The 6,632-nt window shown below is 42.6% G+C and overlaps 1 non-coding gene across 1 annotated transcript; it reads left to right on the forward strand.

Annotated features, from left to right (window-relative positions):
* Positions 1-6,049: 6,049 nt before the first annotated feature.
* Positions 6,050-6,122, forward strand: trnat-ugu. The gene has a single exon. It is a non-coding gene; the product is annotated as a tRNA-Thr (tRNA).
* The last annotated feature ends 510 nt before the right edge of the window (positions 6,123-6,632 follow it).

Raw genomic sequence — 6,632 nt, forward strand, 5'->3', positions numbered from 1 at the left:
TCGGCCCATTGCGAGCCGGGGAATCGCTGGGGGGGCCGCTGTGAGCGGCCGCCGACTGGCGTGGCGTGATTCACGGCCCCGCCAAATCTGTGGCACCGGAGAATTCGGCAGCCGGCGGGGGCGGGATTCACGCTGCCCCCCTGCCCCCCGCCGATTCTACGACCCGGCGGGGGTCAGAGGATCCCGCCCCTTATCACTTAGACCCCAAAGGACAGGGGATAGCTAATGTGGTACCGCTATTGAAGAAAGGTAGCAGGGATGATAAGACCGTGAGACCCAAAAGACATCGAAGCAGAATTAGGCCAGTCAGCCAATCGAGTCTGCTCCACCATTCAATCATGGCTGATATTTTTCTCATCCCCATTCTCCTGCCTTCTCCCCATAACCCTTGATCTCCATATTAATCAAGAACGTATCTATATCTGCCTTAAAGACACTCGGTGATTTGGCCTCCACAGAATTCTGTGGCAAAGGGCTCCACAGATTCACCATCTTCTGGCTGATGAAATTCCTCCTCATCTGTGTTTTGAAGGATCATCCCTTTAGTCTGAGATTGTGCCCTCTGCTTCTAGCTTTTCCTACAAGTGGAAACATCCTCTCCATGTCCACTCAACCCAGGCCTCGTAGTATCGTGTAAATTTCAATAAGAAACTCCAACGAGTACAGACCCAGAGTCCTCAACCATTCCTTGTACGACAATAACTACCACATAGTCTCTTCCATTGAAATGGAACAAGTCCATGCCACTTTCTGACAAGGGCTTGTAATGATGAGACCCACGTGCATCGGCTCTTTGCTTTGCTTGCAGCAGAATTTCTGACACGTGACGCAGTGGTTGACCATATTTGCAATGTCTTGGGTGATGCCTGGCCAGTAGATCACCTCCTTGGCTCTACGATTGCACTTCCCAATGCCCAGGTTCCCTTCATGAAGCTTCTTAAGCATGAGCGGACTATCTTCAGGATAGAATATGTTGTTCAGATCCTTGGGGTCCATACATATCCTCAGGTCGCCATTCCTCTTTTTTACACACACCATGGAGTTCACCCAGTTAATGGGCTCCTCTATACGCCTGCTGACGCTTAAAGCCGCCATACTGTGTAGCTTATCCTTCAGTTTGTCCCTCAGTGGAGCAGGCACATGTCTGGGTGCAAGGACAACTGGCTTTGCATTCTCCTTCAGCTGAATGCAATATGTAAAGGACAGGGTGCCAAATCCTTAAAACATTCTTCATGATCGATTCAATGGATATATATTGGCGGGGTACCATGTTTTCTGCAGCGTACACCTTTTCGATGAGCCCAAGCTCTTTCACTATGGAGAGTATTATCCTGCACGATCTGTCCTTGACAGTGACTTCGAGTTCGCATGTTTCTAAGGTCATGATCTGATAACCGTTGTCATCCTTCAGGAGCACTGCGGATAATTGTTGGCTTGACTTTTAGTCATTCCACCCCTGACAAGGGCATCAGATTGGCCCTTGCTCCCGTATCGAGCTTACAGTTGATAGACATGCCATTAACCATTAGCGGGATTGTCCATCTGTCCTCAATGGTCCTGCATTCACCTCACTATGGCTGTAAATTTCATAAAAGATCTTTTGCTTTGGCTGGTCGAACTGTTTCTGTCCCTTTCCGGGATCACATCAGCCCGGTCGTCGATGCATTTATCCTTAACCGCACTCCTCGCTTCTGTTCGGACAACTGTTGGATGTAAGGTGCATCAGCTAACAAAATGACCCATTCTGTCACAATTGTGACAAACTTTTTTAAGTACAGGACATCATTGTGGCACAATGAGGTTGGTCCTCGTACCAGTGTCAAGCTTGACTGTTATTACTGTGCCATTTATCTTTAATGGCACCGTCCACTTATCGTTACAATTATTTGCCTTCAATTCGCTATTTCTGCAGATTGGTACAAATATACTTTTGTTTGATATTGTCATGAGAATGCCGCTTCTGGCAAAAACATTGCAGTTAACATTACCTGACAAAATGCGAAGAGATGAGGTAATTATGGCGGTGGCTAAGCATTTAAAGTTGCCTGAGAGACAGCTTGACTCATTGGAAATGGCAAAAGTTCAGTTACAAATTAAACAAATGGAACCTGAGAAAGAATTAAAGCAGCTTGAGTACGAAAGAGAGAGAGAGGAAAAAGAAAGAGAAAGGAAGATACAGATCGGGAAAAAGATAAAGAGAGAGGAAAAAGAGAGAGAAGAAAGGAAAACAGAAAGAATAGCCCGAGCAGAACAAAAAGAAAGAGAAAGGGAGATACAATCAGGGAAAAAGATAAAGAGAGAGAGTTTGAACTTCATAAAATGGCCATGAAACATGACAGTCAGGTAAAATTGGCAGACGGAAAGGGAAATGTACAGTTGGTTGATAGTGATGAGGATAGTGAGAAAGAGCGTCATAGTCGAAGGCGTGGTGGGGATCTATTTAAATATGTCCAAGCATTGCCAAGGTTTGACGAGAAGGAGGTGGAAGGCTTTTTCATTTCATTTGTGAAGGTGGCTAAACAATGTAAATGGCCACAGGACATGTGGGTATTACTGATTCAAACAAAGCTGGTAGGTAGGGTGAGTGAAGTGTTTGCATCACTACCGGAGGAGGTATCTGAGACGTATGAGGTGAAAAAATCCATCTTAGGTGCAGATGAACTAGTGCCTGAAGCCTACAGAAAAAGGTTTAGAAATTTAAGGAAAGAATTTGGTCAAACATACATGGAGTTTGAAAGTATCAAACAGAGTAATTTTGATAGGTGGATAAGGGCTTTGAAAATAGACCAAATGTATGAAGCTCTCAGAGAAATTATACTTTTGGAGGAGTTTAAAAATTCAATTCCTGATGTAGTGAGAACTCATGTAGAAGAGCAGAGGGTGAAAACTGCGAGATTAGCAGCAGAAATGGCAGATGATTATGAAATAGTTCATAAATCAAAGCTTGGTTTCCGACATCAGTTTCAGCCTGTGAGGGATAGAAACTGGGGACATGAGAAATACTCAAGTGGTTAAGGTAAAGGTGATCTGATGGGAGATAATAAGGAGAGTGTACCTCAGATTAAAAAAGAAATCCAGGAGGGTGGAAAAGAAATGAAAAATTTCAAATGTTTTCACTGTAACAAACTAAGAAATGTAAAGTCACAGCGTTGCTGGTTGACGAAAAGCATTGGGAAGGCTGATGTAGTAAAACAGGATAAAACAGTGGGGTTTGTTAAAGTGGTAAAGGAAAGCCCAAGTGAAGCGAAGGAGGTGCAAAAGATTGTGCAGCCTGATCAAGAGGTGATTGATAAGAAGGTGCCAGATCTCTTTAAAGAATTTACTTGTGTGGGTAATGTTTACTCATGTGTATCAGGAGGAGCAGGTAAAGAAGTCACAATTTTAAGAGATACGGGAACTAGTCAATCTTTAATGGTAAGAGATGAAGAGTTATGTAGTTTGGGAAGAATGTTGCCAGAAAAGGTGGTAATATGTGGAATTCATGGTGAGAGGAGTAGTGTTCCATTATATAAGGTAAGGTTGGAAAGTCCAGTGAAGAGTGGTGAAGAGGTAGTAGGAGTAATAGAGAAACTATCTTGTCCAGGAATACAGTTTATCTTGGGTAATGACATAGCTGGATCGCAGGTGTCAGTGATGGCTACTGTGGTCGATAAGCCAGTGGAAAATCAGACAACTGAATTGTTGAAGGACAAATATCCTGGGATTTTTCCAGATTGTGTAGTAATAAGGTCGCAAAGTCACAGGTTAAGGCAAGAGGAGAAATCAAAGAGTGAAGATGAAGTTGAAGTGCACTTATCAGAAACAACTTTTGATCAGATGGTTGAAAAAGAACAAGAACAGGTGGAGGATGAGGCAGATATTTTTAGTTCAGGAAAATTGGCGGAGTTACAACAGAAAGATGTAGAAATAAGACAGATGTATCAGAAAGCATACACGGAAGAGGAATCTGCGTGTATACCAGAGTGTTATTACCATAAAAGTAATGTCTTGATTAATTTAATGGAGACTTTACATATGCAGGCAGATGAAAAGTGGGCAGAAGTTCATCAAGTAGTGTTGCTGGTAGGGTATAGAAAGGAGGTGTTGCGAGTTGCACTTGAAGCACCTGTGGGAGGTCATTTGGGAATAAGGAAAACTCAAGCTAAAATCCAAAAACATTTTTATTGGCCTGGACTACATAAAGATGTAGTTAAATTTTGTCAAACATGTCACACATGTCAAGTGATGGGGAAACCTCAAGCACTGATAAAACCAGTGCCCTTAATACCTATTCCAGCTTTTGAGGAACTTTTTACAAGGGTCCTAATTGATTGTGTAGGACCGCTTCCTAAAACAAAAAGTGGGAATCAATGTCTTTTGACTATAATGGATGTGTCTACTAGGTTTCCAGAGGCCATTCCAGTATGTAATATTACAGCTAAAAAGATTGTGGAGGAGTTACTTAAATTCTTTACTAGATATGGACTACCCACAAAAATACAACTGGATCAAGGATCGAATTTTACCTCAAGGTTATTCAAAGAAGTTATGGATAGCTTAGGAATGAAACAATTTAAATCAACTGCATACCATCCAGAATCGCAGGGAGCATTAGAAAGATGGCATCAGACATTAAAGGCAATGTTGAGGGCTTATTGTCAAGATTATCCAGAGGAGTGGGATAAAGGAATTCCATTTGTACTGTTTGTAATTGGGGATGCACCTAATGAGTCAACCAAATTTAGTCATTTTCAACTAATTTTTGGTCATGAGGTAAGAGGACCACTTAAATTGATTAAGGAAAAATTGATGAGTGAGAAATCGGAAATTACATTATTGGATTACGTGTAAAAGTTTAGGGAATGATTAAATAGAGCAGGTGAATTGGCTAGACAACATTTAAAAGGTGCACAAAATGTGATGAAACGGGTAGCAGACAAGAAATCCAAAGTTTGTAGTTTTGCCAGTGGAGATAAAGTTTTAATATTGTTACCAGTGGTAGGTGAACCTTTAAAAGCAAGGTTTTGTGGACCTTATCAGATTGAAAGGAAATTAAGTGAGGTGAATTATGTGGTAAAAACATTGGATAGAAGGAAAACTCACCGAATGTGTCATGTGAATATGCTTAAAAGGTATTTTGAAAGGTAAGGAGAGGAAAAGGAAGCGGTTTTAATGATTCTAACTCAAAGTGAAACTAAAAAGCAGAGCCAAAGCTCAGCTCCACCCACACTCTGATGTCACTGCAGTAACACGAGCAGTCAAACATTTCTTAAAGCGACATTCTCATGACAATATAACTTGAGTGACCATATCTTCGCTGGAGATCACGGGCGGGATATGGAAGCAGCACCACAATGATAAAATGGGTTGATTGAAAACCAGATTATTGCGATATTGTGGATTGAAATTCTTGGGGTTCAACTGCACTAGTCTCAATACGAATATCCTAATCTCAGGGACAGAGTCATTTGTACAGCGGGGTTAGGTGCATCAAGCCTTCAAGAACATACTTCCGATGCCCAACCCTATTGATCAACCAGAATGCCAGTGTCGTGCCGTATGCCACCTTCATGATTTGGTTGACAATGGATTGAAGATATCACAACAATGTTCGATGACAGTGAGTAATGCAAATTACGTATGAAAATGCCAAAATTGAGCTAAAATAATAATTATAAATAATTGTTGTGACTGCACTTAGAGTAATGTGCACGGTGTAGGTCACTATAGTGCCAAAAGAAAATTGCAGCTTTTCAAAGCAGCCTAGTGCAAATGGCCTCCTTTTGAACTGTAAAATTCTGTGATTTTTTTTGGCGCTGTGGTATTGCTCATCTCTGTACCTCCTCATAGCTGCTGAAATCCTTTACCTGTGAGACTGCTGAAACTGCCTTTGTTACCTTGACTTACCTATTCTGTGCTATCCTGGCCAACCTCCCATCTTCCACCAGCTATAAATTAGGATTCGTCCAAAAATCTGCAGCAACTACAACTTGTACTCATATAGCACCGTTAACAAATTTTATTCCCCAGGCTTTTGTGAAGCCTCTTGAGACATTTTACTATATTAAGCGGCTCCATAGCTCAGGGGTTAGAGCACTGGTCTTGTAAACCAGGGGTCGCGAGTTCAAATCTCGCTGGGGCCTGAAGGATGGGATTTTTTGGGGCCTCACGGTAGCATGGTGGTTAGCATCAGTGCTTCACAGCTCCAGGGTCCCAGGTTCGATTCCCGGCTGGGTCACTGTCTGTGTGGAGTCTGCACGTCCTCCCCATGTGTGCGTGGGTTTCCCCCGGGTGCTCCGGTTTCCTCCCACAGTCCAAAGATGTGCGGGTTAGGTGGATTGGCCATGATAAATTGCCCGTAGTGTAAGGTTAATGGGGGGATTGTTGGGTTACGGGTATGTGGGTTTAATTGGGGTGATCATTGCTCGGCACAACATCGAGGGCCGAAGGGCCTGTTCTGTGCTGTACTGTTCTATGTTCTATGTTAACTGCAATATAAAAATGCTAGTGTTGCTGTTGATGGATTGAAATTGAACACCGTTTCCCTTAGACCAGAGAAGGCTCTGATTGAAGTGTACAAAATTATGAGGTGCATAGGTAGGGTAGATGGGAAGAAACCTTCCCCCTTCGTAGAGGGATCAATAATCAGGGGG

The sequence above is a fragment of the Scyliorhinus canicula genome, chromosome 1 (assembly GCF_902713615.1).
Source record: "Scyliorhinus canicula chromosome 1, sScyCan1.1, whole genome shotgun sequence".
NCBI classification, from domain to species: Eukaryota; Metazoa; Chordata; class Chondrichthyes; order Carcharhiniformes; family Scyliorhinidae; genus Scyliorhinus; species Scyliorhinus canicula.